Source organism: Lactuca sativa, chromosome 5 (genome assembly GCF_002870075.4).
Source record: "Lactuca sativa cultivar Salinas chromosome 5, Lsat_Salinas_v11, whole genome shotgun sequence".
NCBI lineage: Eukaryota > Viridiplantae > Streptophyta > Magnoliopsida > Asterales > Asteraceae > Lactuca > Lactuca sativa.
The window spans coordinates 337,653,954-337,663,477 of record NC_056627.2 but is presented as its reverse complement, the minus strand read 5'-3'; the positions used below and the strand labels follow the sequence as shown (position 1 = coordinate 337,663,477).

At 34.4% G+C, this 9,524-nt stretch overlaps 1 non-coding gene across 1 annotated transcript; it reads right to left on the bottom strand.

Annotated features, from left to right (window-relative positions):
- Window positions 1-477: 477 nt before the first annotated feature.
- On the bottom strand, window positions 478-583 carry LOC111921092 (small nucleolar RNA R71). The gene has a single exon (XR_002860061.1). It is a non-coding gene; the product is annotated as a small nucleolar RNA R71 (small nucleolar RNA).
- Between the last annotated feature and the right edge of the window lie 8,941 nt (window positions 584-9,524).

The following is a 9,524-nucleotide window of genomic DNA, read 5'->3' as shown; positions in this document are numbered from 1 at the left end:
AGGTAGAAACTTTAGAAAAACTCTCGACAAGAAAGGTACAAGTTACAGCCAGAAACCGGGAGTGATTCAGAAGAGGAAGTCAAAAATGAAGTAGAATATATGGCAGCCATCATGACAATGACCATGGAGGAATACAATAGGTGGATGCATAATGACAATGGGTCGGGTCTTGTACCACCAACAATTTCAGCTACGGTAAACTTTGAGCTCAAGAGACATATCCTCACTATTCTCAAGGATATTCCATTTTCTAGGAAGGATCACGTTATAGACATATTGATGAATTTTTGTACAGTGAAAACTATTTTAATTTTCCAAATGTTACACAAGATTCAGTGCCGCTAAGGATGCTTCTAGTCACGTTTATAAGAGCAGCTAAGGATTGGTTAAAATCACTTCCACCTGGAGAGATCACGACATGGACCAACCTTCAGAATGAATTCATCCAACAATTCAGCCCTCCTTCGAAGATACCATAGCTTAAAAAGAAAATCTATAATTTCCAGCAATTAGATAGTGAATCTTTATATGAAGCATGGGAATGATATAAGAGAGTACTTCGCAATTGCCCACAACATGATCTTAACGTGCAACAAGAAATCTTCATTTTCTATGATGGAATCAATGTGAGTAATCACTAGCTCTTTGACTCTCGGTGATTGATTAATAAGAAGGATCCAGCAACCAACAAGGCGTTAATTGAAGAATTTGCCAAGCATTCGAGAGAATATCAAAACCCTCGAGACGATGTGACAATATGAAGAGATACTGATGATGGAGCTTTAGAAGGCTTAGCGGTGGTGATGAAAAAATGTGAGATAATATGGATAGGAGGATGACGAAGATGGGACAATCCATTCACGTGATACAAGTTGGATGTGACAATTGTAGCGGGCCACATTTAACTAGAGGTTGTGATTTGGATGAGAAAGGGATTAGGAAGAATCAAGTATGATACTCAAGTGGTGATCTTTATGATGAATATTAGAGAAATCCTAAAAAGGAATGGAAGCCCTGTGAAGAGTATCAAAAAGAAAAAGAAGATACCATCGACAATAAGGGTGATGCTTTTACCAAAAAGAACAAGCACCACTCAAGAAAAAACCGGATCACGAGTCAATTTTAGCTAGGTTTATGGATGCTAGTGAAAAGAGACATAATGCTACTAATGTTACATTGAAAAATTTTCACACCCCGCTAAAGCATAAACAAGAGGTGTACCAGTACAAGGATCTCATAGCAAAAGTTAAAAGACAACACCAACCATAGTATTAAAAGCATTATAACTTATAATGAGTTCGAACAACTTTTAAAAGAAATTACAACGTATTTGAAAAATCACACATGCGAATGCTCTTACAAGTGATGTGTCTCTATGTGTCACTTACTAGATGATCCCTGAAAAAGCATGTAAAATGAGCGGTCAACTACCGAAATAGTTGGTAAGTTCACAGGTTTATAGCATAACATAGTTGACATCATGAAAATAAGAATATTGATAAAAATTTCCATAAATGAAAGTTTGTTGCTAAAATGAGTAAACAAGTGTGTAAACTGTAGTTCGTTGCTAAAATGAGTAAACTGGTTTCCATAAACAGTAGTTCGTTGCTAAAATGAGCAAACAAGTGTAAAAACTATAGTTTGTTGCTAAAATGAGAAAACAAGTGTACAACTGTAGTTCATTGCTAAAATGTGCAAACAGGTGTATAAACTGTAGTTCGTTACTAAAATGAGCAAACAAGTGTACAAATAGTAGTTCATTGCTAAAACGAGCAAACAAATGTACAAACTGTAGTTCGTTTCTAAAATGAGCAAAAAAGTGTACAAACTGTAGTTCATTGCTAAAATGAGCAAACAAGTTTGCATAATAAAGTTCATTACTATCATGAGAAATACAGCCCGTTACCATCATGAGAAACAAAGTTCGATGCTAACATGAGAAACAAAGTCCGTATGTGCATAATAAACAAACCATGAGTTCACAATCCAAGCCTAATGACCGAGTTACCTCTTGAATATTATGTCTATCGCTAACATAAGGAGAAATATGGTAAAATGTACTCCACGAGCGTGCGAGTGAGGAGTTGTGTACCTCCTAATAGCGCTATCCATAATGACCATGGGCTCAAAAGAGTTAATGAGTTATGTGAAACATTACAGGGACTTAATGCGATATAGGCCTCATGAATAAACATTTGTAAACACATACACAACAAAATATAGCAACCAAGTCTGCTACAAGTCAAATTAAATACAAAAAACAATAAATAATTTTTGGACATGCTTTTCCATCCCAAATGGTAAAACCGAAAGTAGAGGTCGTGAATACTCATAACTTATTTTGTGACGATACTAACAATGCCTTGAACTAAGTTTCACTCGTACCACTACCGATGTCCTTCAATAATAGTATACGCTAGTGAGTCTCTAATCAAAATCTAACACTAGTATACTTATCTTATACAACATAATTATGTCAATAATGTGTCAAAACTTTTGGTTTGAATAGGTTACAATATTTTTTCTAGAAGATTCAGAATTCCATGAATCAATTTGTTAAATAACAGTTTAAGTGGAAATTTTCCATTTTTGAAATGTTAAAATTTAACATTTTTGAAGATGTTCCAAGGACTAGATTCTCAAAAACTATATCAAATTAATTCTAAAATTTTCCAAACTTTGTATTTCAATTTTAATTGGAGTAAAAGGTCTTAAGATAGATTTTCTTAGATTTTTTATTTGTCTAACTATTTTCACCATTTTAATACATTGAATAATCACAAAATCATTGAAAAATAGTAAATAATCATGAAAAATTCTTAGAATTCTTGTGTATCTGTTTCACAATGTCCCTAAATTGGGAAAAATATCAAATGCAACTTTTGATCAATAAAACTTGGTTTTATAATGTAATGTGTCTTGCACCATTAAATTCTAATTAAATAGCAAACAATAACTAAAAATCATAAAACTTTTTATTTTTGTTCCAACTTAAGTCAAAGACTTCCAAAAAATGTTTCATGAATTTTAGATATGTATATTTATTTTTCATTTATTTAACTACTTGAATCAACACAATTTCAAGAAAATATCAACCAGTTAAGAAAAATTGGCAATATTTTTGTACAACTGATATACAATGTATATGATCTGGGAAAAATGTTGAAACTAGTTTTCATATGGTGGAGTAGAGTTTTCATGATTTTAGTGTATTTAATGTAAGAAAATAAAATAAATCGTAAACAACTAAGATAATTCCTAAGTAGTTTTGTACAATTGTTTCATAATGTATATAAGATGGAAAAAATATCAAAAGTGATTTTCAAATAATGGGGCCCGATTTTTGGATTTTTGGGTGTTTAATATTAGGAAAATAGAAGAAAAAAAGTAAACAATAGATAAAATCACTAAAAAATTTATTTGGTATCCTACCATAATAGAAGATATCCTGGTAATTTTTCATAATTTTGCGAAAATTCTTACATGTTCACTTCATATCTCAGAACTTGATTTTATGATTTATTTGAGTTAAACACAAAAACATCATAGCAAACAATAATAAAAATTGGTGAAACTTCATGGGAGAGGTTTATTTACTTTTTGGGTCATCCATGAATTTATCCAAGATTTATAGACCAGAGAAAGTATTTTATCTGAATTATTGCTCTATTTTCTGACAAAAATTACAATAATTCAAGACAAATGAACTATTTTCTGAAAATTTCTAGATCTTCTTATTTTGTCGTTGAGATTCTAGAAAAAATTGGATTTAAGCAGAAAATGAGTTTTAGACAGTTATTTGTGAATAAATCCTTTACTAGCATTCTTAAAAATCTACTTTGATCATCAAACCTTTAAATTTGATGTTCATCACATGCATCATGGTTTGAAGACCATGTATGGACTTATTTGTTCAAAATGATGTTTATAAAAGAAAAACTCGAATGCATGTGGTTGCTAAACCTTAAGACTTGTAAAAACTCATATTTTTAGGTTTGACAAGGTTTTGGTCCTTGGATTTCACCATAAAGCAACATGTATGTTGATTTTGGGAGAAATCCTACCACCATCATCATCAAATTTGACATACATGAACATGTATATGAATGTTCATAAAGAATGGTGTAGAAGAAAAAGAAAATGCAAGAAAACTTGAGATTTTTTTATAGAAAATGAAGGAGTTGTAAGGGATTTCGAGTTTACATTTATGAACAACTTCAATGATGAAGATTTTTTTGAGAAAAATGGTTTTATTTTGGATGGAATTTCGTGGATTTTGGGGCTGATTCATAGAGGGAAAGAATGGGGGGGTTTAAAGAGAAGAAAAGAGAAATTTTGTCTCTCTGGATACCCAATCTCGTCATCTCTTTCGGGTTTCTTTCCACCAAAATTGGTCACCAAAATACAGAAATGTATATAGACTCATTAATAATCAAATGGAAAAATCTCTCCCACAGATTTTTCTTCTAGGTTCGTCTTTTCTAGAGAGAAGGAAGAGTGAAAGTTTTAGAGTTAGAGAGAAGTGGGAGGTGGAGTGAATGGCTGATCAAAATGATTAGTATTGGGAAGGGAGAGGGTATAGACAAAATATGTGGGAAAGAGAGAGGGTTTCCCATTTTCCATTTTTATAAAATTCAAATCTTTTATAAAAATATCAAAGTTTCTATAAAATATGCACCTTAACCTAGTTTTTATTCACAAAACCTTGATTTTGGACTTATAAATTATGGGTAAATGTTAATGACTTAATATTTATTTTCCTAGATTATATTTTACTAAATTTTAAATATTTGAAGATGATAATATAAGCTTCATAATCATTTGTATAGAATTTTTGATGTTAAACCTTATAAATTTGAGTTTTCATGGTTTGTAGGGTTTTAAGGAATTTGTAATATTTGGATATCAAAATAATTTGAGTTTTTGGAACTTAAAATTATTTTAGAGTTTCATAACTCTTTTCTAGTTATAAAAATGCTAGAAATTTATTTTTGTTGGTTTATTGGCATTTCTATGTAGCGATTCTAAGATTCAAGTGAAATTAAAGAATCAAGTATATACTAATCCTAGTTTTCAACTTTGACTTAGGTTCCTACGAGACTCTGACCTAATTTCTACTACTAGGTCAAGTGTACGATATATCCACATGAATGTACAAAGATGCTCGAGTCAAGGAATGACCCAAATTTGGATAGTTGTTATAGTTAAAGTAGATATAGATTTCACGTATCAATGTTAAAACTAAGCACACTATCTCTCGTTTCTAATTGTTTCCAAGTTTCTAGTAGGTTATAACTTAGCTTCTAGTTACTAATGCTAGAATGTGTCGTGCCTACCCATGCAACTAAGTTTATTCAAATCTAGGACTATATCGAATTTTGATGGTTGTTACAAAAATTAACAAGCCTCCATCTCGAACATAGAGACTCAAGTTAGACAATTGTCAAAACTAGTCCAAGAACATTTCATTCCTAGAAATTCTGAACCAAAACCAAAACCACATGTGATGGCAATATCCGCGGAAAAAGAAACTATTTTTGAGCCTCTGGTGACCTTCGAAGCAGCCATTAAACCTCCCAATCAACAACCGAAAGAAGTGAAGGAAGAAAAGAATATTGCTTCTGCCCTGGATTCACGACATGATGGTTATGATGTCACGTCGTGGCGAGTACAAGAATGCTCTAAAATTTCTTTGGTTAAGACTTATCAACCACCACTTCCTTTTCCTTCTCGAGCCAAGCAACACCCACTAGAATATGAGCATACGATGTTCTTGGAGCAAGTGAGGGGGCTTTCGATTAACATGTCATTTATCGAGGCAATCGAAAAAATGCCAAAATACATGAAGTTCCTAAGAGATCTTATTAACAACCGGGAGGAATTGGAGAAAATTTGGAAGGTTGTCCTCAATGAACATTGTTCGCCTGCAGTGATAGAATGACTACCTGTAAGGTCCTGAAATGGATCTTACCAGTGATCAAAAAAGCAAAACAATCAATAATAATAAGAATGAAGTAGAAACAGAAATTAGAACAAGCTTGCAGACGCTTCTATTAATGAAAACGTCTGGTACAAATTGTCAATAGCAGCCGTGAACTCTGTGGCAACAACAACGATTAAATGACCTAGCTAGCCTCTATATAAAGTGGACTTGGGCCGACTTTGGGTTTACGGCCGTAAACAGGCTTACGGCCGTAAACTCATAACATGGCCGTAAACTACAAATAAACTACTAAAACTGCATATTGACCCAAAATAACCTATTACAATGAAAGCCTAGACCAAACCATTAACTGGACCCTTCAATCTCCCCCTTGGTTTGGTGCTAGCTTGAAGTTAATCTTTATCGACCACCATCACATCTGCCTGCCCCATTGCCCCGTTTCACATACGTTTATTGATGATCTCGGAAACCATAGACGTGTACTCTTTCGCTTCTTGCTCAAAAATCTCCTCAACAACTATAATTTAATGAAGACTCAGATGATGAATATCCCACCTCCTGAACTGGAACAAATCCCTTCGATCATAGAGACGGATGCATCCATTTTTAAGCTTGATAACAACAAATGTTGTAGTCTCGTCGAAAACCCAGTACTCCATGGAGCGTAGAGATCCATCTGGGTAACTTTGAAGCACAAGGATTTGTTTGAACTGATTAGTTGTAGGCCACATCACCACCTGAAGAGGATGACCAGTCTTGGGATGTGACATCCCCATTATCACGGCCAGAAAAGACCGATTTTGTTTATGCTTTATAAAAATCAGAGTAGTTCATTTTATAAAAAGGTTGCGGAATTTGTTCCCAGAAAAACATGGTAAATACGTTATTAAAACATTTTCGAAGAAACGTATTTATTTCATTTTAAAATGTTTGGGATGTCATCGTTAATACCGAAACATAAGCATAAACAGAACTCACAATGATTTACACTAGTGATCTACATCTCTTTTAAATCTCTCAGTGTAATGTCACTTCACTTCGTCACCTGTGATATACATAAACTGAGTGGGTCAGGTTGGGAAACCTGGTGAGTACATAGGGTTTTCAACCTACAATAATATAATTATTATGTTCAATCAAACAATCAACCCAATTACCCATCCCCATTATCTTCTTTACTCTTTAAGGATTTAACCTAAGAGTCATCTATCCTGCATTCGTTTATTCCGAAGTCCCTTACTTCCAGGGTTATAGGACTGGCACTAAATCCATAGCTGCCAATGTTCGTTCATAAAGCACTAATTCCATAGCTGCTATAGTCTATTCATCGGGTACTAAATCCATAGCTACTAGTCTTTATCTAATAGGTACTAAGTCCATAGCTACCAATGTTCAACAGGTACTAAGTCCATTGCTACCAATTCCTACAGGTACTAAATCCTTAGCTACCAGCGTCTAACTAATAGGTACTAAGTCCATAGCTACCAATTCCCAACAGGTACTAAATCCATAGCTACCAACGTCAAAAAGGTACTAAGTCCATAGCTACCGGTGTTTGTCCCATAGGCACTAAGTCTATAGCTGCCAATGTATACTCACGTCATCTTCTATCTCTCATCATTCATCTACCCATCTCATACCCAACATTTTCGTATATATAAGATACATATACAGTTTAAGTCCTTTAAAACATGTATAAAACGTTCAACCAGCATAGACAGCAAGTATTCAGATAATATGCACACATAGCACGTAGTTTATATAAAATACTTCATATCTATGTGTAAGATGAAAGGGACTATGCACTCACCTGAAAGGTGGTGAGTCGGCACTCGGACGGCACTTCGTTACTCTTAAAACAATTATCCCTTGACGAGACCTAGTATCATTACCACTAGAGTTTAGTCTCACGCTTGACGAGACTAATTTAATAGTCTAGCCATTATCACTATTATATAAGCGTTAAATAACACTCAATATAACTTATAATAATAGCCCAAATAATTATTTTAAGGTCCTAACAATGTTACTATAATTAAATAAAATCTATATTAAATATACTATAGGCGTAGCTCACTTACAGCGGGTTTTTATTAAAAACTGGGCTTCGCTGGAGCAGCGTTTCTGAGCCGAAAGCTTTTCTTCTCGGAGCCGTCGGGCGCTCCGGGGCTTTCTTCTCGTGATAGGGAGGTTCCCTAGACTTGGGAGGGGTTTAGGGAGGTTAGAGAGAATTTAGAGAGAGAAAGAAAGGCTTATGGTGTAAAGAAAATATGAGGAGTTCACCCTTGTATTTATAGGAAGTGTATAGTAAAGTAGTCTCCAAGCTTCGTCCGTAACTTTTGCATATGAGCTCCGTTTTTTTCTGTCTTTTTTCTGTTGAGTTCCTATTAATGAGATCTTCAATTTTCATTTAGACCTCGTTAGCTAATTCTCATTCTATCTCGGATTTACAAAACTGTATCGAATTCGCCGCGCTCGAAAAGTAGAGACTAAGCTTCGTCCATAACTTTCGCATACGAGTTCTGTTTTTGTCTGTCTTTTTACTGTTGAGTTCCTATTAATGAGATCTTCAACTCTCATTTAGACCTCGTTGGCTAATTCTCATTCTATCTCGGATTTACAAAACTGTATCGAATTCGCCGCGCTCGAAAAGTAGGGACTAAGCTTCGTCCATAACTTTCTCATACGAGCTCTATTATCGACGTTCTTTATATCCACACGTTGGTATTTACGAGTACTACAACTTTCATTTAGATCCCGTCGGCTAAAAATCGACCGATCTAAACTTCAGATTTCGGGTTGTGCACTGCTATGCTAAATCTTAGAAAAATCATAACTTCCTCATACGAAGTCAGATTTGGGCGTTCTTTTTATCGATGTTCTTAGTTTAACATATTCTACGACTTTCGTTTAGATCTCTAAGGCTAAATCTCGCTCTATCGTAAATTCACTATTTACACTTCCCGGTATCGTGCCGGTTCCGTCGCGAAACTTCAACGGGTCATAACTTCTTCGTTATAACTCGGATTTCGGCGTTCTTTATATGTACGAAAACCTTGTAACATACTCTACAACTTGGTTAAGATTATTTATTCTAAATAATCTTTTGTAGAAAATTCGTTTTCGACCCCTATTGCCTCTAATTTGACTAGCCCGGATTTACGGGCGTTACAATTATCTCCCCCTTAGGATAATTACGTCCCGGAATCATCAACGAAACAGGGTCGTATAATGACTCCATACGTCATCTCTTCATCCTAGGTAATAATTATAACTTCTACATTCCTTCAATTCTATCTCTTAAACTCATTGACTGTAAGAGTACTCGATCCTGCACCTGCTCTCTACCTCAGGTTAGACTCCAAATTATGACCTTCAAGTCACAATCTCGATCCTTACTGGATACGAACTTGAGATGACTTCTTTTATTACTACTATGGATCGATGTGTCATATTCTAATGACCTATCATCGTATGTTGCAACACTTAGACTTAGGTCTCTTAGAGTTAAATTCTAAAACAAGCTATGCCTTCCTTCATGTTCTAATGTGATATAATCACATTTTAACATTTGGCATTT